At 44.5% G+C, this 26,506-nt stretch overlaps 1 long non-coding RNA gene across 1 annotated transcript; it reads right to left on the reverse strand.

Annotated features, from left to right (window-relative positions):
* Positions 1-535: 535 nt before the first annotated feature.
* LOC123128657 (uncharacterized) lies at positions 536-3,039 on the reverse strand. The gene is made up of 2 exons (XR_006463352.1): positions 2,655-3,039; positions 536-869 (listed from the first exon to the last, which is right to left on the reverse strand). It is a non-coding gene; the product is annotated as an uncharacterized lncRNA (long non-coding RNA).
* Positions 3,040-26,506: the final 23,467 nt, after the last annotated feature.

Consider the following 26,506-nt stretch of genomic DNA (forward strand, 5'->3'; position numbering starts at 1 on the left):
AACTCACGGATATTTGTAATCTGCTCTATTTTAGCTTTCTTTTGTTGTGATTGCATATTTGTGTATTTCTGCCTTTCTCATGCGCACTTTTTTTATCTTCTGTGTTGGCTCCATGTTTGCATATTTCTTCTTCCCTTGTTCTTGGGCCGAATCTTTTATTCTTTTGTTGGTTGATAGGCTTCATGATGCTTTTTCAGTTTTTTCTGTTGTTCTTCACTGGTCATTTAGCATTAGTTTTTTCTGTTGTTCTTCACTGGTCATTCGTAAATACGGATCTCTATCTTATTTTTTCCCTCTTTGTTCCTTGGCATCCATGACTCGAGATTGCCATACAAATTGCTTGCGTACATGAGAGTTTTGTATACTATATGAAGTTGTTGTTGATTAAATCACGAATATAAAAATTGCATCATAAATAGAGCATATGTAGCTACGTATAAATAAATCTAATTACACCTGGACATAAGCATGAGAATATATGTGTTGTTTGCATGCTCATGTTTTTCCTTGAAAAGCAATTTAGAAAGCAGAAAAATAATATTAAAGTAAGAGCATTGATTCATCATGTTTTTCGTCCGACTTCAGTATGACATTGTAAATCATTCTGTCGATACCTATTGACAAAGCATACCACACGGATAGATTAACCATTGCACTGACTTCACAAAATAAAAATGTCGTATATGCAACACTTGAAAAGTAATTTTTTCTGGATGCAATTGCTCTTGTTTCTTCATAGCATCAATGTTTGGGTCAAAATAAGTGGTTGTCTCGTTCCTTCGTACCACCTTCAACATAATCATCTTCAAGGACTTCTCTCAAGAAAACAACTTCTCCAGGGACATCAAGCATGACATCTTCTTCCTGATCTGAAAGAACAACTTTATTGACAACAATTAAAGACTTTGTGGCCATGATATGTAAATGCCTATGTTTTGCGCTGATGATTTATTATGCACTCGTATAAACTGGAATCAGCAGCGCCCGAAGATAATTTATGTATTTACTTCATTCGGCGTCCAGACATATGTGTTTTCGCCGCGTGTGTCCTGACCTATTTAGTGAGTCAAAACCACAAACAGATGCAAATCTTCCTTCAAGAAGAAGAAAAAATAAAACCAAACCCGGCATGTGTATGTGATTCAGAGAAGGCGACTGATAGGCGCCGGTCGACCGGCCGAAAGCCTGCGCCGGTCACCTATCGGCCGTTCGATTCACCCCATCCCGCACCGTTGATTTTCCTTCTTCTCCTTTCTCAGCCTGGTCAACGCATCCCTTCCCTACACCAGCTAGTCAACGCGCAGCTCTTACATCGGGGGCTCCTCGTGAGGCACGGCGGCCGCGTTCGTCGGCGTCGAGCCGGTCGCCCTCCGGAAGCACCCACATTTCTGTAGCTTCTCGCTTGCCACTGTCGGCTGCAACATAGGGCGTAGTCACCACCGCCCGCCAATCCAGCAAAAAATGGTCGGTTCATCCTCGTCGTCGCCGTCAACGCACCGGCCGTTGAGCAGATGCAGCATCACGCGTCGCCGCCGCATCACAGCTCACATACCCCCTCTCGTCGGGTTGCAGGAAACCAAGGCGCAGGTCCTAGCATCCTTGCCGCGCCCGCCGCCTCCGTTGTAGCTCCTGGAGTTGCTGGTGTTGGTATTGATCTAGAGGCCCAATGGGCCAAAACAAAAATAAAAGACCAGAAATAAAGTTACGTTGAAGAGAGAAACAGGGAGGCCACGAACCAACGTTCGTACCCCTCGATCTCAACTTACGCGCCCTAATAGGGGGCACCCTAACCAACTATGGTTTTGGTCCCCTGTCGCCAGCGCACATAAAAAGATGGGGGAGCAGCCGGCACCTACGTCAGACTAGTTCTCGTACGGTTTACTCCTGCTCCCCACATCCCTAAACCCTAACCGATCTGGGGAGCGCTGCACGACAGAAAGATCATCTCCAAGCTCTGCCCCTGTCCCAGGGCAGTGCCGGTGGCGCCCGGAGGGACGCCTCTACCTGCAGCGAGCATCTTCACCGAGCCTGCATCAAGCCTGCATCGAGCAGGCACGGGACTTCGCACCGTCGACACCAATGGCTGCTTCCATTGGTGGTAAGAACCTAATCCATCTCTCTGATCTGTGCTATTAGGTGATCTAACGCCTGGCTTACGATCTGTTAAGTATATCCTACGGGATGATAAGTTTAACAATGGTATCTTGAGCATGGTTAAGCCTAGATTAGATCCCTAAGATGATCTGCTTAAGTTTGATGATCCTGATTACGTACTGATGATTAAGGTTTAAGTCTAATGGTTCATGAATAAGGTTAGATTGCCCTCTGTTGAAGTTGATGTTTGATCTCTAGGGTTATGTGTTTCGGTCAAAGTCTCATTTGGCTATGGGTCAGTGCTAATTATCCAGTGATTATGATAAATCATGTTCTGCTAGTTTGATTTGCCACGTTTCCGCATCAATATTGTTAATTAGCACTGGTTTTAGTTCCTGTTAGCAATTAGAACATGATGAATTGGCTAAGTTAAAGTCAGCCGAACCCTAACTCTAGAAAATCCCCAAATTTGAAACCCTAGTTTTCCTTTTGTGAAATCCTCCATTGGTGAGTCCAAATGATGAATGAAATTGGAAGAAGAGAAAAGATGACGGGCTCACCCAGATGACGCCGGCCTTCGGGGTCCGCACGGCCGCTGCTGTGCGTGCACGCCATGGCCAGGACGCCGCCGCCCTTCAGGATGGCGCGCGGAATGAAGTAGCAGCCGCCGCTGCTGCGCTCACGCACGCGCGCGTCGCCTGGCCTCTGTGCCTCGGACGTCGCCGCCGCCGGCAAAATGCCCCACCGCTGCCTCGTCGCGTCACCGGAGCTACGCTCGACGGAGGAGCGCACGGGAGAAAGTCCATTTGCACGCTGCTCCGGCGAGCGAAGCTACCGCGTCGCCATGTCCGGCGTGTCTCGCGCCGCCGTGACCTCATGTGCGAGCGCGTCTCGCCGTCGCCGCCGCAGTCGCTCTCTCTCACGGGAGCGAGTGATTCGGGAGGAATGGGGATTAGGTCTAGGGTTTGACCAGGCAGTGTTTTGCTCCACTCCGGAGCGATCGGAGCCGTCGGCTCGATCCAACGGACGAGCGCGACGCGCTGCTCCAGACGGGCCGTCGGCCGATGAACGGGCCGCTTTTGCGGCTGGACTTTGGCCCAAGTTGCCATAGCCCGCAGATAAAGATTTTATTTAATATTTTTTTGTTTGTTGGGCTAGAATTTGAAGAGCTGCCGTGGGTCTTGGGCTAAAAATTAAAGTTTCTATGCGTTTTCTATTTAATCAGTGTATTTCCGTATTATGATTATTCCCAAAATGTTCTTGCACTGTTGTAAATAGAAAATTGCCAGAAAAAAATGATTATGAAAATTATGTTTTAGTTTTCTGAATGAAATGGAACCAACGAGAAATTTTATTTAGAAAACTTTTATGGATTAATGTTTGTGTCATTTTATGGCATATTTATGTTCATCTCATGGTAACATCAATGAATGATGAATTATTAATGTTGGAAAATTGATATTACACATGAGATTAATGTGATCATTTTTGTAATACAAACCAACGTTGTTTTATATTTTTGAATCACTCTGTTAATTCCTTATTATTTTCTGCCCAACGGTGATATAATTTGGAGTTAATTTTTGCATAAAAATTGATCAAACCAACGTAGGTTAATTTTTGTACAATTTAATTCAATTATGATGTTCTTTTCCTTTACTTATGATATTTTGAAATCATGACAGCTTCCGGTTCTCGTGGCCTCGAGATCGAGCCACTTACTGGGAATAACTTCCAATCATGGAAGGACTCATTGCTTTTGCACCACGGATGGCATGAAGTTGACCTCGCACTGTGGGAAAGTAAACCAGTGGAACCTGCAAAGGGTGACACTGGGTATGCTGAGCTTAAGAAAGACTATGATGCTAAAGTTGAGAAGTGGGAGAGGTCAAACAGAATGGCGCTCCTAATTATGAACTTCTCCATCTTGACTGAGATTAAAGGGGCTATTCCTGCCAACGAAAGTGCCGCCGAATATTTGAAATCGGTGGAAGAACAATTTAAGGGCTCGGAGAAAGTGTATGCAGATGAGCTTTTGCACAAGCTGCTTGCAAAATATGACGGGCGTGGAAATGTGAGGGAGCACATCTTAAGTATGAGCAATGCCGCGGCAAAGCTTAAAACCATGAAGTGTGACTTGAACGAAGAGCTTCTTGTGCTCCTAGTTTTTAGGTCACTACCCTCACAATTCAATCCATTCAAGATAAACTATAACTCTCTTGAAACCAAATGGAAACTATTTGAACTCATTGCATATTGCGTTCAGGAGGAAGAGAGAATGAAGAGTGAGCAGAAAGATCAAGCTCCCCATGTTAACTCTGCAAAGAGGAAGCAAGAGAACCATGCTCATAACAATAATGTGCCCAACAAAAAGCAGTATTCCAAAAAGAATCCTCCAAAGCCTAAGAAATGCAACGAGGCAAGTTGTTCACGTCCCGCACCTTCAGCGGCTACTTCAGTTAATCTTACAAATGCCGCTGGAGAAAGACTTTGCAATTTTTGCAAGCAGCCAAATCATTTCAAGGTGGACTGTCCAGGTTTTCTTAAGTGGCTAGATAAAAATGGTAAGGATGAGATCACTCTTTTAGATGAATCTCTATATGTTCATTTTTCTGAATCTACATGGTGGATTGACTCAGGTGTGACTGTTCATGTCGCGAATTCTTTGCAGGGATTCCATATAAGCCACACCGTAAAGGGAACAAGAAGACTTAATCTCACGAATGGGAAGGAGGCTGAAGTTGAAGCCGTGGGCTCCCTCACCTTGAAGTTGCACACTGGTTTCCTACTTCAGCTCAAGGACGTTCTTTATGTGCCTACTTTGAGTAGGAATTTGATTTCAGTTTCATGTTTAGATGATTTTGGATTTCATTGTACCTTTGGGGAGAAACAATGTTTTTTAAAGTATTGTAATAAGGATGTTGGTCTCGCCGTCCGATGCGGCAAACTTTATATCTTAAATCTTTCTGTTATCCTATGTGTGTGAATCTCTGCGAAATGAATATGAATGAACGCAATCATAAAAAGAATGGGAGAAGTATCAATCCTTCTTCGAAATTGTGGCATCGTCGCTTGGGCCACATTTCGAGGGGGAGAATGGAACGATTGATTAAAGAAGAAATACTTCATCCGCTAGATTTCTCTGATGCGGGCAATTGTATTGACTGTATTAAGGGAAAATATGTGAAAACAATTAAGAAAGGAGCAGTTAGAGCCACATCGGTCCTTGAACTTATTCATACTGACATATGCAGACCTTTTAACGTAAAGTCTATGGATGGTTTTGATTCTTTCATTACCTTCACAGATGATTTCTCTCGCTATGGCTACATTTACCCCATACGTGATCGATCCGAAGCTTTGGACAAATTTAAGATTTATAAAGCCGAGGTTGAAAATCAACTCAACCTAAAGATCAAAGTAGTACGGTCTGACCGCGGGGGAGAATATTATGGCAGGCATGCTCCTTATGGGCAAATTACAGGATCGTTCGCAAAATATCTTGCTGAAAATGGAATAATTGCCCAATATTCAATGCCTGGTGAACCTCAGCAAAATGGCGTAGCTGAGCGTCGCAACCGCACTCTTATGGATATGGTACGTAGCATGCTTAGTCATGCGAACTTACCAGTAAGCCTTTGGGTGGAGGCATTGAAAACAGCTACACACATCCTAAATCTTGCTCCAACTAAGTCAGCACCGAGCACACCTTACGAGATGTGGTCGGGAAAGAAACCGAGCCTGAATTACTTACGAGTGTGGGGCTGCCCAGCTGAAGCTAAAGTATTCAATCCACATATTAAGAAATTGGACCCAAAGACAGTTAGTTGTTTTTTCATTGGGTATCCTCATAGAGGAAAAGGATATCGCTTTTATTGCCCAGGTCATACCACCAAGGTAGTGGAAACCAGGCAAGCGGTGTTTTTTGAGGATAATGAAGTCACTGAGGTTAGGGCGATTGATCTTGAGGAGAAGCGGGTGTACGTTCCATCCCCGACTATCCAAACTTTATCCCTATGCCTAATATGCACGAGACACCTACTGGTGATCCCGAACCTGAAGTGGATCCTCAAACCGACGAGGAGCCTCAGCATAATGAAGATCCTCAGCCTGATGAGGATCCTCGGCCAAATGATGAGCCTCAACCCAATGTTAATCCTCAACCTTCTCGAGCAAGAGAAAATGCACATACTAATGAGCCTACGAGAAGATCACAACGGGAAAAGAGAAAGGCCATCTCTAGCGATTATGTCACTTTCATGTGGGAGGATGAAAATGACATAGGGAAGGCACAAGATCCGACCTCATATAAAGAAGCCACTAAAAGTGAAGACTCGTCCAAATGGTTGGTAGCCATGGAAGACGAATTGAAATCTATGAGCTCGAATGATGTTTGGGACTTAGTAGAAGTTCCTGATGGAGCCAAAAGGGTAGGCTGCAAGTGGGTCTACAAAACCAAATATGATTCCAAAGGGAACGTCGAAAGGTTCAAAGCGAGACTTGTAGCAAAGGGTTTTACGCAGAGAGAAGGAATCGATTATAAGGAGACCTTCTCACCTGTGTCATCCAAAGATTCTTTCAGAATTGTCATGGCACTTGTAGCTCATTATGATTTGGAGCTGCATCAAATGGATGTCAAGACAGCATTTCTGAATGGTGACTTAAAAGAAGAAGTTTACATGACTCAACCTGAAGGTTTTGTCATGGAAGTAAAAGAACACATGGCATGTCGTTTAAAGAAATCCATATATGGCTTGAGGAAAGCTTCAAGGCAGTGGTACCTAAAGTTCGACGAGATTATTATAACTTTTGGTTTTAAAGAGAATGAAGTGGACAACTGCATATATGTTAAATTTAAAGGCAGTAGGTTCACATTTTTTGTCCTATATGTGGATGATATTCTATTGGCTTGCAGCGATAAAGATATGCTGCATGAGACCAAGAGATTTCTGTCCTCAAAATTTGACATGAAGGATCTCGGTGAAGCCTCGTATGTCCTTAGCATCGAGATTCATTGAGATAGGTCCAAAGGAACATTAGGACTATCGCAAAAGGCATACTTTGAGAGAGTACTAAAGAAATTCTATATGCATAAGTGCTCTTCCTCACCTGCCCCCATAGTTAAGGGCGATAAGTTTGGGACATTCTAATGTCCGAGGAAACAAAATGAAATTGATCAGATGAAGTTGGTTCCTTATGCTTCAGCTGTCTGAAGCATCATGTATGCTCAAGTATGTACATGCCCTGACTTAGCTTTTGTAACCGGGATGCTTGGCAGATTTCAATCTAATCCAGGACCGGACCACTGGAAGGCCGCAAAGAAAGTCTTGCGTTGTATGCAAGGTACTAAAAGTTTCATGCTTACATATAGAAAGTCCGATAACCTGGAAGTTATTGGTTATTCAGACTCTGATCTTGCCGGGTGTGTGGATAGTATGAAATCCACGTTAGGTTATATATTCACACTCGCTGGAGGAGCCATATCATGGAAAAGCTCCAAGCAAAAGATAGTTGCCTTATCTACGATGATGGAAGAATATCTATCATGTTTTGAGGCCACCGGGCAGGCTGTATTCCTAAAGAATTTCATTCCTGGACTTAAAGTGGTTGACAGCATTTCCAAACCACTGACATTGTACTGCGATAATGAACCCGCAGTTTTCTATGTGAATAACAAGTCAAGTGCTGCTGCCAGGCACATTGACCTAAAGTACCATGTTGTTCAACATAGAATCCAGGATCAAACTATTAATGTTAAGCATATCAGTACGACACGTATGCTTGCGGATCCGCTTACTAAAGGCTTACCACCCAATATATTTCATGAGCATGTAGCCGGCATGGGATTATTGGAAGCCTCTTGATTCTGGAATTATGGGACCGCTAATATAAACCACTCCCAATAAGTAAAATGTGTTCCACTTTGAAATAGGATGCACGCTATGAGTATTGAGGTTCAATGGCTTTTCATCGGCTATTTTAACACCTTACTCTGGTATATTATTCCTATGGAGAATGGACAAAAGTCATTGAGCCTAACGATCAAGGGGGAGAATGTTGGTATTGATCTAGAGTCCCAATGGTCCAAAACAAAAATAAAAGACCAGAAATAAAGTTATGTTAAAGAGAGAAACAAGGAGGCCACGAACCAAGGTTCATACCCCTCGATCTCAACTTACGCGCCCTGATCGGGGGCACCCTAACCAACTATGGTTTTGGTCCCCTGTCGCCAGCACACATAAAAAGATGGGGGAGCAGCCGACACCTACGTCAGACTAGTTCTCGTACGGTTTACTCCTGCTCCCCACATCCCTAAACCCTAACCGATCTGGGGGAGCGCTGCACGACGGGAAGATCATCTCCAAGCTCTGCACCGTCGACACCAATGGCTGCTTCCATTGGTGGTAAGAACCTAATCCATCTCTATGATCTGTGCTATTAGGTGATCTAACGCCTGGCTTACGATCTGTTAAGTATATCCTATGGGATGATAAGTTTAACAGCTGGTTCCATCAATTTCACTTGCCGGATGCAGCAAAACATGGCTCCAGTCCAGCATCCCTACCGCGCCCGCCAATCCCCTGTAGCTCCCGGAAATGCCGGTTCCAACACGCTGAGATGCTGGTTCCAGCAAAAAAAGATACACGGTTCCAGCAATTTTCATCGCCGTTGAAAAATGCATGGGTCCCAACAAGCTGCCATCGCGCGGCGTCGCAGCACACCGCGACACCAGTTCCAGCAATGGAGGTCGACGGTTCTAGCATTTTTCATTGCCGGATGTAGCTCACCATGCGTGCCGTGGTAGCAAATCATCGTCGCCCGTCGTAGCATTTTTTCTGGCCGTTTCCAGCAGTGGAGGTCGTCGGTTCCAACATTTTTCACCGCCGGTTGTAGCTCGCCATCCGTGGCATCGTAGCATTTTTGGACGCCCCGTCGTAGCTTTTTTCTTCGCCGTTTCCAGCAGTGGAAAACGCCGGTCCCAGCATTTTTCGTCTCCATGCATGCCATCTTCGTCACCTGACGGCTCCACCGCTCCAGCACGGCCGGTCGCCGCCGACACTGGCTGGCAAGGTGGCAGTCCAGGCTCACAGCAACCCCACTACCCCCACCTCATGGCTGCCGCCGCAGCTCCGCAGTGCCGTAGCTCCAGCACGCTGCCGCAGTTCCTCACTTCCCCTGATGTATGGTGGAGAAAAAATACAGAGAGAGGGGTAAGGGAGAGATTGAGCGGCCGAGAAGAGGATGGGAACGAGGGAAGGATAAGGTTGCCGCCGCTTTTCTCTTGGGGGCCCGCAGAAGGACGCGTGCATAGGAACCGAGCGTGGTTTGGGTCTCTTAGATCAGGCCTAATCTAACGATCAGCGCCCATCCGGCCGAAGTTTCAGCCGGTCTACCGGCAGGGAACGTTTCCGCTCTAGGCGCCGGCACGCCGGCCTAAACACTCGGCCGGTCGCGTCCTAGCCACACGATTAATTTATTCCAACTGTTTGATTTGGCTAGTCTTTAGTCTATCTCAGACCAGGGAGATTTCCCACGTCACGCAACACTTAGCGGAGAAAAAAGGATAGAGAGAGCAGCGCCCCGCTCGTCCTCGGCCGCTCGTGTTTGCCGGCCTCCCACGGGCAACCTTGGCTGGTCACGGCGGCACACCACAACAGGTAGCCATCGTCGTAGGTGCGAGGCCACCGTCGTCCCGCGCTCGCCGGCCGCTAGTGCCACCTGTGCTCGCCCTTCCGCTGGTCGTGGCTGCGCATCACAAATAGGTCATCGTCGTCGTGGGCATGAGCGCGCCGTCATCGTCGCGGCCATGGATGCATCCGTCGCAGCACGAGGTCATTGCCATCCCTTCCAACTTCATTGTGGCCGTCGTAGGTTCGTTAGGCACAGTTGTAGCAAACCCGGCGGCCCGTTGTAGCATCCCGTGGTGCCTATCTTAGCATCTTTTGTGGTCTTCAGGTCTCCGTTGATGAGTCGCCGGAAACGGTTGTAGCAAACCCGATGGCTGGTTGCAGCTCCGCCATGCCCGTTTGCAGCTTTTGCCAATACGGTCATAGCACGGTAATCGCTGGTTGTACCTCTGTTGCCTTTGGTTGCAGCTTTCGCCAACACGATCGTAGCACGTGTCGCCGCTGGTTGAAGCTCCGGCAGGGCACGGTTGTAGCATGGGTTACCGCCGGTTGCATGAGTCATAGCAAGGGTCACCGTGGCCCCGCTGCAGCTTCCCAAACGATTGTTTCCAGCAACTTCGATTGGAGGTTGTAGCTTCTCACTCAGTCGGTTGCAGCTTCCGGGTCGCCGTGGCCCCGTTGCAGCTTCCCAGATGGCCGTTTCCAGCACCTCCGATTGGGGGTTGTAGCTTTTCACCCAGTCGGTTCCAGCACCTCCGGCTGGGGGTTGCAGCTTTTAGCCCCGGCCAGTTGCTGCATTTTGCGACGACCAAAGGACAGGGAAGATGACTGCCATGGCGGCGTGGAAAATTGAGAGAGATGGTGAGAGAGGTGCGGAGCAGAGACCTATAGGAAGAAAAATGGTGGTTAGAGAAAAAAGAGGAAGAAGATAAGAAAACAACCAGCGATGCGTGGGCCTCGAGCTATTAGATAAGGTTAATCCAACCAATGTCGCTTTCAAAGCGTGGGTCCCGTGGGACCGCGTCTAGTCAGCCGCGGCCGGCCGAAAGTTTAGCCGGTGCGCCGGATAGAAACGTTTCCCTAATCCTATACGTTTCTTGTGTCTACTGCAGCCCGCTTGGGTGTCCCTCGTAAGGCCAACCATATCCAGCTGTAGACAAACCAGTCGTCTCGAGCGGGCGGCCTCTGTCGTCTGGCCCCAACCACCGCTGTTCTCATCCTCCTCCTCATCTCAGTCGCTCACCGATGTCCCATCTTTTTCTCCCCCATCTCCTTGTCAAGCAGAGAACTACTACCACGCAGCACACTCCCTCAACATCTGCCGCTGTTTCTAAGGCCCCCCGCAGCTTGATCCAGATCGGTATCGAGGCCACCACTGAGCCGCCTCCCCTCCTCCGTCCTCCACGCGCGCGCGCTCAGCGCCCGATCCACCCCTTCCCCGTCCTCGCACACGTTGCCCTGCTTTCTCCTTCTTCCTCTCACTACAAGAAATATGTCAACTTATGACCTTCTGTCAGTGACCCTCAAAGAATTGGTCATAAATTTATGACCATTTTAGACCAATTGGTCAAAAGCTCTTCAGGGGGCTCCAAACCCTAAACCATTGCGACCATTTTGGTCAGAAAGGTCGTAATTTCCTTACACGAAATGGTCACAAAGGAAACAGTGCTAGTCCGCTGCCTTATTTCTAGTTGTTAATGACCAATATAGATGGTCATAGCCTTGTAGATTGTGGTGGTTTGTGATGACTAGGCGCCATCTCATCAGTTTTGCCTATGTGTCATGTCCATGTGGCAGTTTTTGCCCTAGGTTGTGAAGCAACCTTTATTTCTATCATTCCCAAAATTCCCAAAAAATCTCATAAATTCTTTGGGGCATATCTTCATCAAATATGTAAAAATCCTTCCTTGCCTATTTCAAAACTAGTTCAACAATATTCATTTTCCTATTCTGTTCACAACAACACTTTATGAAGGAAGTGCTATTTATATATTCTTGATTGCCCTCGGAATTTTTGGGCACTCTTTCCTATCCAAATCATTACCGCATGACAAAATTCAGCTCCATTTGCCTAGCAAATCTTCCTCGGCAAATTTTCAAAGTTTTTGTCCACCTAGAAGCATTGTGAAGGAAGTACCTTTTTTATATCTCTAAATGACATGAAATGTATAGAGTTCCTTCATATGCCCAAATTATCACCCTCCTCCAAATTGCAGCTCAGTCAAATCATCTATGTGAGCCCAGGTTCAATTTATATTTTATGGCCAAATTGGCACGTTGCAAAGCAAGTGTTATATAGACCCCTCCTATTACCCTCAAACTTTTCGGACACTCTTCCATACCCAAATCATTGCCACATGGTAATATTCAGCTCAATTTTCCTAGTAAATCTTTCTCGGGAAATTTCCAAAGTTTCTACCTCGAGAGAAGCTTTGTGAAGTAAGTACTAGCTAGGCTTACCCAAATGATCTGAAAATCGACTAGCGCATGACCATACCAAAGTAACTTACCTACACCAATTTTGAGCTCATTTCATTTATCCAATCTCTCTCACTAGTTTTCCCAAGTTTCTGTCCATAGAAGAGCATTGTGAAGGAACTACTACTTTGGCATGTCCAAATGGTATCAATTTTCTACAATGCTTTCCTATGCCCAAATAACCATCCTCCACAAAATTTCAGCTCACTCCATTCATTATTTTGAGCCCAGCTTCAACATTCATATTTTTGTCCAGCGTGGTACTTTGCAAAGCAAGTACCACCTAGGATCCTCCTTTTGAGCTAAAAATTTGTGAAGACATTCTCCTTAGTAGATGATCATCCTCAGCCAAAACTCACGCCCATTGGCCGTGTGCATTTCCCGTACCGCAAATCAAACACTTGGCTGCTAATTCATGTTTGAGCATCGATCGGTCTCGTCGTGAGAATCTTATGTTGTAATTTTCTTCCTAGCACCAACCTGGGGAGTGCCCAACCCACTAGACATGCCTAGGCCGCCCGAACACATGGCAACATTATGGTCACGCGGTGACCACGCGACGGGCATGCGAGTTTACGCGCTCTAGAGTTGGGGCCCTCGGCCACCGCCCAAACCTCGACGTATCGCCACCAAACCATGTATTTATGATTAAATAGGTCCTTATGTAACTAGAAATGATTTTTGGAAAAAATAAATAGCAAACTATGAGGCAGCTACAGTTCAAATTTGACCCGCTTCCAACTGAATCGGCGGAAATTTGTCTTTTTCACGGGAGGTGGATCAAAAAAATTTACACCCAACCATTTTGTCAATTGTGCATTAAATATGGCCTAGTATTGTATAAAAATAATTTGGTCCAATTTTGCAACAATTATTTGGTAGTTCCTTCACAAAAAACCTCCTTTCGGGCACTCGAAAAATGGAAAATGGTTTTTTTGTCCAACGAAAATGAAAACTTCCTTAGGCAACATTGTTTGCCATTCCAATATGCACCTTTGTGCACAATACGAGATCATTTGAACAAACTATGCCATGAATGTGGCCATAAGATTGATCATTTGGCTTGAAAGCCATTGATCTCCACACGTGATAGCTCGTTTCTGAGAACACTTTTTTAAAATAATTGCCATCTTATAAGTTTGTTATTTTTCCTAGGAACTTGGCCACAAATAATAACACAATGCGAAGGTTTCCCAATTTTTTGATTTTTTTTGAATTTTTTATGCAAGTTTCAAAATGCGGTCAAAATGGCGAGAATGACCGTTCCTAGCTAGTGGTTGAATCTTGGGATTTTTTTGATGTTTCTCTGATTAAATAGGTACTTATGTAACTAGAAATGATTTTTGGAAAAAATAAATAGCAAACTATGAGGCAGCTGCAGTTCAAATTTGACCCGCTTCCAACTGAATCGACGGAAATTTGTCTTTTTCACGAGAGGAGGATCAAAACTTTTTACACCCAACCATTTTGTCAATTGTGCATTAAATATGTCCAAATATTTTATAGAAATGATTTGGTCCAATTTTGCAACAAATATATGGTAGGTCCTTCACAAAAAAACCTCATTTCGGGCACTCGGAAAATGGAAAATGTATTTTCCGTGCAAAGAAAATGAAAACTCCCTTAGGCAACATTGTTTGGAATTCCAAGATGCACAATTGTGCACAAAATGAGATCATTTGAACAAACTATGCCATGAATGTGACCATGAGATTGAGCGTTTGGGTTGAAATCCATGAATCTTCACACATGATAGCTCATTTATGAGAACACTTTTCTAAAATAATTACCGTATTACAAGTTTATTATTTTTCCTGGTAACTTGGTCACATATAATGACGCAATGTGAAGGTTTTCCAATTTTTTGATTTTTTTTGAATTTTTTATGCCCGTTTCAAAATGCGGTCAAAACGGCGGGCTTGACCGTTCCTAGCTAGTGGTTGAATCTTGAATTTTTTTGATGTTTCTCTGATTAAATATATACTTATGTACCTAGAAATGATTTTTGGAAAAAATAAAGAGCAAACTACGAGGCAGCTACAGTTCAAATTTGACCCGCTTCCAACTGAATCGGCGGGAATTTGTCTTTTTCACCAGAGGTGGATCAAAACTTTTGGCACCCAACCATTTTGTCAATTGTGCATTAAATATGTCCTAATATTTTATAAAAATGATTTGGTACAATTTTGCAACAAATATATGGTAGGTCCTTCACAAAAAAACCTCATTTCGGGCACTCGAAAAATGGAAAATGAATTTTCCGTCCAAAGAAAATGAAAACTTCCTTAGGCAACATTGTTTGCCATTCCAATATGCACCCTTGTGCACAATATGAGATCATTTGAACAAACTATGCCACGAATGTGGCCATGAGATTGAGCGTTTGGCTTGAAAGCCATTGATCTCCATACGTGATAGCTCATTTCTGAGAACACTTTTTTAAAATAATTGCCGTATTACAAGTTTGTTATTTTTCCTGGGAACTTGGCCACATATAATGACACAATGCGAAGGTTTCCCAATTTTTTGATTTTTTTGAATTTTTTACGCCCGTTTCAAATGCGGTCAAAATGGCGGGAATGACCGTTCCTAGCTAGTGGTTGAATCTTGGAATTTTTTTGGTGTTTCTATGATTAAGTAGGTACTTATGTAACTAGAAATGATTTTTGAAAAAAATAAATAGCAAACTATGAGGCAGCTGCAGTTCAAATTTGACCCGCTTCCAGCTGAATCGGCGGAAATTTGTCTTTTTCACGAGAGGTGGATCAAAACTTTTTGCACCCAACCATTTTGTTAATTGTGCATTAAATATGTCCTAGTATTTTAGAAAATTGATTTGGTCTAATTTTGCAACAATTATTTGGGAGGTCCTTCACAAAAAAACCTCCTTTTGGGCACTCGGAAAATGAAAAATGGTTTTTTCGTCCAAAGAAAATGAAAACTTCATTAGGCAACATTGTTTGCCATTCCAATATGCACCCTTGTGCACAATATGAGATCATTTGAAGAAACTATGCCACGAATGTGGCCATAAGATTGATCATTTGGCTTGAAAGCCATTGATCTCCATACGTGATAGCTCGTTTCTGAGAACACTTTTTTAAAATAATTGCCGTATTACAAGTTTGTTATTTTTCCTGGGAACTTGGTCACATATAATGACACAATGCGAAGGTTTCCCAATTTTTTGATTTTTTTGAATTTTTTATGCCCGTTTCAAAATGCGGTCAAAACGGCGGGAATGACCGTTCCTAGCTAGTGGTTGAATCTTGGAATTTTTTTGGTGTTTCTCTGATTAAGTAGGTACTTATGTAACTAAAAATGATTTTTGAAAAAAAAAATAGCAAACTATGAGGCAGCTGCAGTTCAAATTTGACCCGCTTCCAACTGAATCGGTGAAAATTTGTCTTTTTCACGAGAGGTGGATCAAAACTTTTTACACCCAACCATTTGGTCAATTGCGCATGAAATATGGCCTAGTATTTTAGAAAAATGATTTGGTACAATTTTGCAACAAATATATTATAGGTTCTTCACAAAAAACCTCCTTTTGGGCACTCGAAAAATGGAAAATGGTTTTTTCGTCCAAAGAAAATGAAAACTCCCTTTGTCAATATTGTTTGCCATTCCAAGATGCAAACTTGTGCGAAATATGGAATCATTTGAACAAATATTTGATAGGACTTTCACAAAAATACTCATTTTGAGCATTGAAAAATGGAATGAATTTTTTTATCTTGAATCGATCACGGCCAATTTATATTGGTCATAAGGTCATCAAATGGTTTGCCGCGTTCTGATTGGACCATGAGCATATCACGCGGATCACGCATCAACCACCGTCGGATGCTTCCGGATCCAACGGCCCAAACCCACCCGAGCCGAAACCCTAGGTCTGTCCTCATGGACATTTTCCACCCACCCCCCTCGCCTCCATTCTTTCTTTCTTTCTCTCCCTCCCCCCTCAGATCCTCTCCCCTCTCCCCTGTGCAGCGAACCCTAGCCCCTCTCTCCCCCGGACACCACTCCTCCTCCCTTCCAGATCACAGCCGCCACCTCCTCCTTTCTAGATCGCCACCTCCACCCCTCTCCGGACGAGCTCCCCGCCGTCCATGGCCTCCCCCACGCCCTTCTCCCCCGCGAGCCCTCTCTCTCTCCCTCGCGTGACTCCTCTCCTCGCAGCCGCCGCCACCTCCTCCCTCGATCCAGTCCTCTCCCCGGCCTTCTTTCCCTGATCCAGTCCTTTACCCGCCGATCCCACCCACCGCCGATCTCGCAGCCCTCCTCACCACCGCCGCCGACCTCGTCCCTCCCTTCCCTCACCATCTCTCCCTACCCTATGCCCCAGATCGAGTCGAGCAGGTCGACCGACGCGCTAGGGTTCCGTTTGGTCAGCTCCGCGCCGGCTCTCCGGTTGGCCGCCCGCCCGACGATGGATCTCCCGCCGCTCTCCCACCAGGCGCTCTTCATGGCCGTGCGCTGCCTCCTACTGCGACGGTGATGCGTGTGCAACTGACGTCCTGGCAGGTCCCAGCGCTCCATCTGGTGGGTCCGAGCGCTCCATCCTTGAAAGGGATGATGGGGATGACTACATCCTCGACAGGGGCGACTACATCCGCCAGGTCGTTCGCCAGGGCAGCGCGGCGGCGGTGTTGGCCAAGACGGGGGCGGCACCGGTGGAGCGCGTCAAGCTGCTGCTGCAGAACCAGGCTGAGATGCTGCGCTGGGGCACCCTCACGCGGCCCTTCCGCATGATCACCGATGCCTTCGCCCGCGTCCTCCCGCTTGCCGTCGCCAAGATCCTCCGCGCCCTCGCGCTCCAGGAGACCCCCGACCTCCTCATCCTCGGCAAGCAAGTTCTCAAATCGGCCTCGATTCAGTCAGTTTTTTGCCTCATCTTTCATGGTGTCTGACTTGCTTAACTTCCTGCCAGCGCGTGCAGAGTGCTCCCTCCAGGTGAAGTTGCCCACCGCAGCGCCAAGGGATTCGTCTCCGAGGACGAGTTCCTCTCCATCCCGGAGTTCTCCACCAACCCGCTCTCCCAGGTCTGCCTCCCCTCCTCCTCTCGTCGCCGAGGCGGCGAATTTTGTTCCCCTGCTCGCTTTGTCCCTGTTGTTCCAGCTCCATATGACTGATTGACTGTAGTACTCGCGCTGTCCTTGGATTACACACACTACTTGCCTGTACTACTATTTTCCTAGTAGTATTGTATACAACTCTGTCACAACTCAATTTGGATAACAGTTGGGATTCCTCAGAAGGAAGTATAATGGGGAACAAACTAATCAGGGTTCCCCACTCAATCAAGGAGCTAGATGCATCTGAAAATGTTATTCCAATTGCCTCACAGAACCTGTACGCAATCGATCGGCATAGGGAGTTTTACCACGGTTGAACACATGTGGAACACATCAATCCACCCACTGATTTTTTTTCACTTGATACCTGTGCTGCTCTTTTTCTATTTATGTATGTATCTATCTATTCCTACCAAGCAAATGGAAACAAACAGTGGAACACTACCTAATCTAGTCTTGTATAGTTTCAGGTGTATAAATTACAAATAGACTTGTATAGTTTCAGGTGTCCCCTCTTCATTCATTTCCTAATCTAGTGTATACAGACTTGTGTAGCTTGTATGCTCTATTCTTTGCCAATACTCTATTTTTTTAGCAGAACATTATCTCTTGCTTGCTTGCTTGCACACGCTGTTATTTTTACTACTTGTATAGTTTGATTGATATATGCTTTCTATGTCTGTATGGAACCTAAACAAACATGCCATACAAGGAAATGGAAGGCTTGTGTAGTTTCAACTGTTCGTTGCCAATGATTAATCATCTTGTTTGTTTTTTGGCTGCATCTGACATACATTCGTATGCCTGTTTACTTCAGGTCAGGCTCACGTTTCCCCTCCTGCCCGCTGACGCGCTGCTTGCAAACAGAAATGAAGCGTCAATGATATGAACCACAACAACAATTGACATAGTGCCATGGACCCCAGAAGGGACGCAACTGCTAGCTCTGCGCCCCAGAGAGCCATGCATGCGCCATTGGTTTTGTCGTCCACCGCTCCTCCCAGTGTTCCAGAGTACCTTGCTCGTTGCTTCGTTGAATTGCTTGGCTGGTGCTCGCAATTGCGTGGTTTGGTTTCATTTGACTTAGCACTGAATCCCTCAATTTACCATTCAGTGAACAATCCTCTCATGGTATTTGTCTACACTAGATTACTCCTACTGTGATGATGATGTGTGATGATGATGTGTCTGATGGTAGACACCTTGCAACTAGCCACACATGTACTGATAGTTTATTGTGATTATTACTGTACCATGAGTCATTAAACACTTGAAGGCACTGCACTACTATTCTGTATTTTATAATATGTTCCTGTTATGCTTGACATAGGCTTGATGAAATCTTACTGTTTTAATCACAATAGCATGGCAGTAACATGTTATCATGCTGGATGAAGAAAAGCATATGTAATGAGTTCTTTAATGTTTAATTACCTCAATTGTCAAGCAGTGTTTGTTTTTGTATACATTTACTGCTATCAATCGACTACAGTAGTCATCTGGATGCTTGGGACTTGCATATATTCTGCTGCACTTGAAACATTAAGAAGTATTTTTCCTTGTTTTTTCGAACAATTGTTGAACTTCACATTCCTGAATATATGCATTACTATTCGGTATAGGTCTAGGCGGCTCTTCGTATTTTACAACTCCTTATCATGCCCCTCTAATATTTCTGTAGGTGGCCATGAACTCAATAAATCATCAGGAAATGCCTTTGCTGCAGCTCACCTATGGCCTTGTTTGTCCTGCAGGTTAGTGAGCAGCATTAGGAGGAGGAGCTCAAGTAGGCCACCACGACGCACCACTGCAACAGTAGGTAGCACGTCCATCTCCCTCTCCATATGCTGCCAATCCTTTTTGTTTCTTTAAAACTAGGTCCAATCAGCACACAAATTGACTGTCTATTCTCTCAAAAATCAGTTTACAACCCTACAGAATTGTGTTGATGGTCATCAGTAGAGAGAGGGAGAGAGCATTTCTTGCAAATGAGTGAGAGAGAGGCATAGTCTAATTGTGAATCCATGTGTGTGCATTTCTGTCTTATTGGAATATGTTGAGTACATATTGGAATACAACTAAGACCAATGATTCATGCTCAATTCTGTATATGTATGTATGACAAGTAAAGTTGGAAGGCCCAAATCTTAACCGAATAGTAACATCACATGTTGGCTCCGTCATATATATGAGAATGCAATTAGGAGAAAGTTATATCAGCAAGTTGTTGTACGTGTTAGAGAAGTCAGTGTTGATTTATTTGTTGTTCTTTTTTTCTTTCTAATTTTTGCATGAGAGCAAACTGGTGTAGCTAGCTGGACTATGCAACCAAGAATCAGGAAGTAGCATATTCAGTTTTGCTAATAGAAAATAAATGTATAAAAAACTTTAAAAACTGCATAATAAGTGCTTGTTCATGTTTGGTTTTCTCTAAACTTTGTTTATATGATTGAGGGCAAATTTACTTGGTTCTTTTCTCTAAACTGTGCTTGGAACATTCGTTTTTATGATCTAAAATTGTCTTCCTGTGATGATGCAGGTGCCCAGTTTGTGCTCGCTACCGAAGGAGCTCCATGTTGAAGAAGATTGAAGACACTTGTAGAGCTACAGGGTTAACACCAGGGCAACTTGTAGAGCTTGTAGAGCTTGTAGATGTATAGAGCTTGTAAATGTATCATGTGTAGAGCTTGTATATGTTAGAGCTTGTAAAGTATATGTTATTTGTACAATAGGAGCTCTGTACTGAATCTGGCTGATAATATTTGGAGTATTATGTGTGTGTTTTGTTTGTGCCAATTTAAATACTGGTTATTTATTTACTGTTAAATTGAAATATGAAGAATATGAACTTGCTAGCTGGGACCCACATACCTGAACCTGACATCTGGGACCCATTTGACTAGTGGACCTTTTTTATATTACAAAAAAACTAAAACTTTCTAGCGGAAAAGGCCACGGCCCAAAAATGAGAAGGCTTAATTGTTGGGCTTGGCCCATTTACCTAGCCAAAATTAATATGAGAAAAAAACACAAATAGGCCGAATTGTTGGGCTAGGCCCATGTAGAAAACTGAATTGGGCCGGGCTGAATCTTGTGCCACATCAGCTTGCCACACTGGATGGCTACGTGGCCTGGAGAGGTTGCTAGTGACCAAAACACCATAGTGGACATATTTTGGTCATAAACATTTGCGACCATTCCAGAAGAAAGGTCGCTATAGTTAGTTTACGACGCCCAGCTTTTGACCTTATGTTTTTGGTCACAAAAAGGTCATAAATGGAAATTTGTGACCATTCAGTGACCAATAGTGGTGGTCATAAGTTGACATATTTATTGTAGTGTCTAAGTTCTTTCTTTTCCTTGGCAGGGAGCATGCAGGGAGCCTCGCGGCCGCTACCACAACCAGATGTCCTCGCGTCGTCGCCGCCTCCGAGTTTGTCGGCCGCTGGCGCCCGTCCTCCCCTTTATTTTGTATTAGCAAGTTTTGCCACCTGACTCAATTGTAAATTGGGATTTTTGATGGAAGCATCCGATGATTCGGTTTGTAATCTCCTATTATTGGAGAGTTTATTTGTTCCTTGAATCCCTCTTTTCACTTGCGGGATTAATTTATTTGTTCTGTCCCATCCTTTGCATGTTGACTTGATGCAGCGAGGCCTCCGATGTATAAAATTCCATGGCCGAGCCGCTCGCCTCCGTCCCCATGATGCCCGTGGCCACAACCGCCGCGGCTGCACTCTGCACCGCGCCCCCGCCTCGTTCGACCTCCTGTCGCCGCCCCGCCCCTCCTTTCTCCCTTGTTCTCTCCCTCACCTCCCTGACTTCTTTCTGCCCAGGAGCCGCGACTGCCCGGCAAGCCGCGCTCCGGCCTTGCTTGTCATCACCGGCAACCCCGCCTTCGGATCCGCCTCCCTCGCCCATGCTACGCATGGATCCGGCCGTGCAAGCTCTAGTCCCACCACCGTTCTGCACCGTGGGTTGAATACTACAAATTATAGGGTCTGTTTTGTAAAAGAATGAAAAGTTTTCTCATTTATCCATGTAAAACAGGACTGCGGGTTGAATACTAAAAAACACAAGGACGTTGTTGCAAAATCGCTAGAGACGACGTACGACCAGAAACCCAATTTTATCTATCGACAAAGCTAATTTCCTGTCGACTGTTTGTCGACCCACTAGCTACAGCACAGGCAGCCAACCATCTCGTCTGGCTCTTTCACATGCCTAGGAGCAGGTTAGCTTTTTATCTACTTTCATTCTCCAGAATTTTTAAGCCCTCTTATTTTAACTCATTCGATTTTTCTTTGGAGTTATTGCATGCACACATGCATGTGAGTAGGTGAATTGATATGGGGGTGCATGTAAAAGCATATCAATGCGTGATTTGAGGAGCCAGAAGAATAAATCATCAACAATAAACTACATGCAAAATTAACGATCACCTGACCATTGAAGGAGTTAATGCCTAAACTTGCATGCATAATTAGTAGCTAGTTTTTGATCTGTAGGCCCTATGATAGCATGGCAACTTTACGAATCACAGAGGTGATAACTCATGTATTAATAACAAAGTAATATACAAACCGTAAACCTGATAACCTATGTAAAAACCGCGGTAATTTTTTCTAGCAAGGTATTTTTTTCAAAATGATCGTAAACCCGGGGAAAATGAAGGTGAATCTGATAACCTATACACACCATTGACCTGATAACCCATGAGTATTAACAACATGGTACTTCTGCCTAAATAGCATGATAATATACACAATGCGGACATGGTAAATTACACATAGACACGTGGTAACCTAGGCCCAGAGAAAAAATTGTTGTTGAAACCACACCCTTGATAATTTCTTTGGAAATAGAATGGTAATACTCCCTCCGTTTCTTTTTAGTCCGCATATAAGGTTTGGTCAAAGTCAAGCTTTGTAAAGTTTGACTAACTTTATATTAAAAAATATAAACATTCACAATATGAAATTAATATTATCACATACACCATGAAACGTACTTTCATATTATATAGTTTTAATATTGTAGATATTCATATTTTTTTAAATAAATTTGGTCAAACTTGGTGTAGTTTTACTTTGACCAAATCTTATATGCGGAGTAAAAAGAAACGGAGGGAGTATATGCATAGTAGACCTGATAACTCAGGTATAAATATCATGGTAACTTCTTAACCCGGAGGGGGGGATAGTTGTTGAAAGAATACCTTGGTAACTTCAACGTAAATAGTATGGTAATATACGAATTGCACACTTGATTTATGCACAAACACCATGGTAACTTTAGACCGGGGCAAAACACATACCCACGGTAAATTATGTATAAATAGGTGGTAACATACGCACAACAGAGCTGATAACTCAGGCATAAACACCATGGTAACTTTGAACTGAGGGTTGTAAATAGCGTGGTACTATAAGCATCGTATACATGATAACTCATGCGCAAACACCACAGTAATTTTGACCTGAGGGTGGGGGATGGGAGGAAGTTGTTTGAAAATATAGGCCCCTCCCGATAACCTCCATATGTAAATAGCACAATATAATATACATGTTGTAAACTTGATAACTCGCGTACAAAACACCATTGTAACTTTGAACCGGAGGAAGGGGGAGGGGGAGGAAGTTGTTCGAAAACATACCTTTGACAACTTATGTGTAAATAACGTGGTAATATACGGACTGTGTGCATGATAACACACGCACAAGCAACACGGTAATTTTTGTCCCCAAAAAACAAGTTGACAATATACCATGGTAACTCACGTATAAAGAGCATGATAATATACATACATCAGAGCCGATAGCTTACTTAGCCCATGCCTAGTAACTATTTGCACGGAAAAATCATCAGAACATATCAACACGTGATCTAGTTTACTACTCCCTCTGTTCCGAATTACTTGTCGCATGTATGGATGTATCTAGATGTATTTTAGTTCTAGATACATCCATTTCTTCGACGAGTAATTTGGAACGGAGGGAGTAGATCTCATCGCGATGGTTTTTACTGCGTGAAAATGATTTTTTGATCGGACAGACAGTTCACGCTATAAAAACCTTTTAAAGTTTGAAAATAGGGAAGCATCTAAGATGACATCCATTTCCCCCTAATGCATTAAGGCATGTGCATGTGAAGCGAAGGTTTGAGAGACTATTTTTATGTCCCTGTAATTCCTTTGTAAACAACATGATAACTACCAGGCAGCAAGCCTAGTAAGCTATCTAAAAAATAACATGATAACTTATGCACAACTGACATGGTAACTTGCATAGCAGATGCGTGGTAACTGTTTTCTCGGAAAAAAAATCGTCGGAACATATCAACGTGGGATCTAGTTTCGAAGGTCTTGCCGCGATGAATCTTTTATGTGAAAACGATTTTTTGATCGGAGCAACGGTTCAAGCTACAAAACATTTTGAATTTTAAATTTTGTTGGAATCTTTGCTGACATCACCATTTTTGTCTCACATGAATGCATACTTAATTAAATTAATTGGAGCTAATTAGCACAGGAGAGTCACGCGGGCTCAAAAATTGTTCGTCTGGCGTATACGCTTGGCTGCATGTTGTTCGTATCGAGAGAAGTGGATCGTACAGGAATAAATTGTGCGGATCTGCTGCTAACGACCAGTCGACTGGTCGTTAGCACAGTCCCTTTATCTATTACTAGTATATAAACATGCCCGGACCAGAAACCCAATTTTATCTATTACTAGTAAATATGTCCATGCGTTGCAACGGGTGAAAAAATATCACGTCATAGACATTTCTTGTCTAAGACACTATCTTCTGTTTTGATACGATTTTGATTCTAAATCACCGATTATTATTGCGGTGCTAATGACGCACACCACCACGACCACACTCAGCAGCAGGATGGTGCCGCCCGACAGTGAGAAGGCCGTGTCTAAAAATTAAGTCTATTTAAGAAAGCCCATGTATATCACCATCACATGTGGAATGGATGAAATACAAATTAAGACCGTTCATACACATGTTTTGATAAGGACAAAAGATGAGAAATGTCACATCTCTGTCATGACAAGTGGCAACATTCCTCTTATTTTTTGTCTCTCCTTTTATCAACATGTGGATCACGGATCCATCCGCCTTGTTCTGCTGAGACATGGCGTTGGGGAGTTAGGTGAAGTACTACGCCACTGCCGCCATGGCTGGGTTTCCGATGTTCCATATAAATTTAAAAGGAAAATACAAAATGCCATAGTTGAAGCATATTAGGCCAATTCCACCACGCGATCCCAAACAGACGTCCGTTTTGTCCGGTTTCTGTCCCTTTGGGTAGGGATTTGGGGTCATGTCCGGGCGTGTCCTGGGATGCGGTGGCCGTGCGCCCAGCGCGCGGCCGCATCCTTTTGCCCTATCCTGTCCGCGTCTATTTAAAAAAAGAAACGTTTCAAATGCCAAGCCCTAGTTCACGATCCCAGTTCATCACGCCGGCAACAAAGCCAGCGGCCTACACATCCATCGCCGGCATCGGCCAGCGGCCGGCAACACAGCCAGCCTCCAAAATGAATAGTTGTCCTCGCCGGCAACACAGCCGGTCTCCAAAATGAATGTTTTCTCGCCGGCACACTGCCAGCGGCCCAGCGAGCGGGCGGCACCCGTGCCAGCCTCCAAAAAGAACGGCCACGCCGATCGGACGACCTAGTTCAGGCCTTCGGCTCGAGCATCTCCTTCTGCCTGGCCTCAAACCAGGCCCTCGTCTTGTCGCTCATCTTCGACAAGTCCACTCTCATGATCGCAAGGGCCACCTCCTTCACTTTTGTGGCGGCATTGGTGGCCTCGATGTCGAGCTGCCTCTGCCTGGCCTTGACGTTGTCGGCCTCGATGTCGAGCTGCCTTTGCCGGGCGGCCTCTTCCATGTCGAGCTGCCTTTGCCGGGCCGCCTCCTCCATGTCTATCTTCCTCTTCTTGGCCGCCTCCTCCATCTCAAGCTTCTGTCTTTGGAGGTCTAGGTATTGCTTCATTTGCTCGTCCTTGCTTTGCCGCTTCTTCTCGTCCCTCACATTCTTTTGTGACATCATGCCATGCAAGGCCCTGGATGAGGCGTCACGTATGTCGTCCACCTTGGAGTTGGTCTTGCCCCTCGGCCTCTTCAACGCCTCGCCATCCCCACCTCCGGCGAACTTGGTCGTCTTCTTGCCTCTCTTCCTTTGAAGTTCACGGTATTGATCCTTGAACTTAGGGCAATTGTTGATGATCGTCCAACAATGCGTAAGAGTGAATGGCTTGTCATTGTGCCGGGCCTTGAATGCCTCCAAAGATTGAAATGCCTACACCACATGATCAACAACAAGTGAACATGCAAACATATACACGGCCGAAATCTCATGGCCGTAGCAAGGAAAGGGCTAGAAAGAGAAGAGCATACCATGTCCCCAACGCCGAGACCACTCACGGGTCGTGCTTCAACACTCTCAAATGCGGTGCAATACTTGTTGCACTCTTGTTGGATGAACAACCATATTTTTTGAATCGAGCCGATGCCACCGTTGCTTGTAATTTGGTAGGGCTCAAACACCTTCCTTTCATGGAATGTTTTGTGGACTCTCGTCCAAAAAACAATGCCATTTTGTTGCGCGCCGGTCCTCGGATCTTGGCTAATCTCCATCCATGCTTGGCAAATCAACTTGTCCTCGTCTTGTGTATATGAACCCGTGTGAATGCTCTTCCGCTTCTTTTGTGTTTCCGCTCTTTGGGTGAGCTCGTCGATGAACAGTGGCTCGCCACTAATATCAACATCATTGCCTTCGTCTTCATCACCATCACCTTAGACATAGATGTCATCGTCTTCATGCCACGAGTCATGAAGGAAATATGCCCTAGAGGCAATAATAAAGTTATTATTTATTTCCTTATATCATGATAAAAGTTTATTATTCATGCTAGAATTGTATTAACCGGAAACATAATACATGTGTCAATACATAGACAAACAGAGTGTCACTAGTATGCCTCTACTTGACTAGCTCGTTAATCAAAGATGGTTATGTTTCCTAACCATGGACAAAGAGTTGTTATTTGATTAATGGGATCACATCATTGGTTGAATGATCTGATTGACATGACCCATTCCATTAGCTTAGCACCCGATCGTTTAGTATGTTGCTATTGCTTTCTTCATGACTTATACATGTTCCTATGACTATGAGATTATGTAACTCCCGTGTGCCGGAGGAACACTTTGTG

Source organism: Triticum aestivum, chromosome 6A (assembly GCF_018294505.1).
Source record: "Triticum aestivum cultivar Chinese Spring chromosome 6A, IWGSC CS RefSeq v2.1, whole genome shotgun sequence".
NCBI lineage: Eukaryota > Viridiplantae > Streptophyta > Magnoliopsida > Poales > Poaceae > Triticum > Triticum aestivum.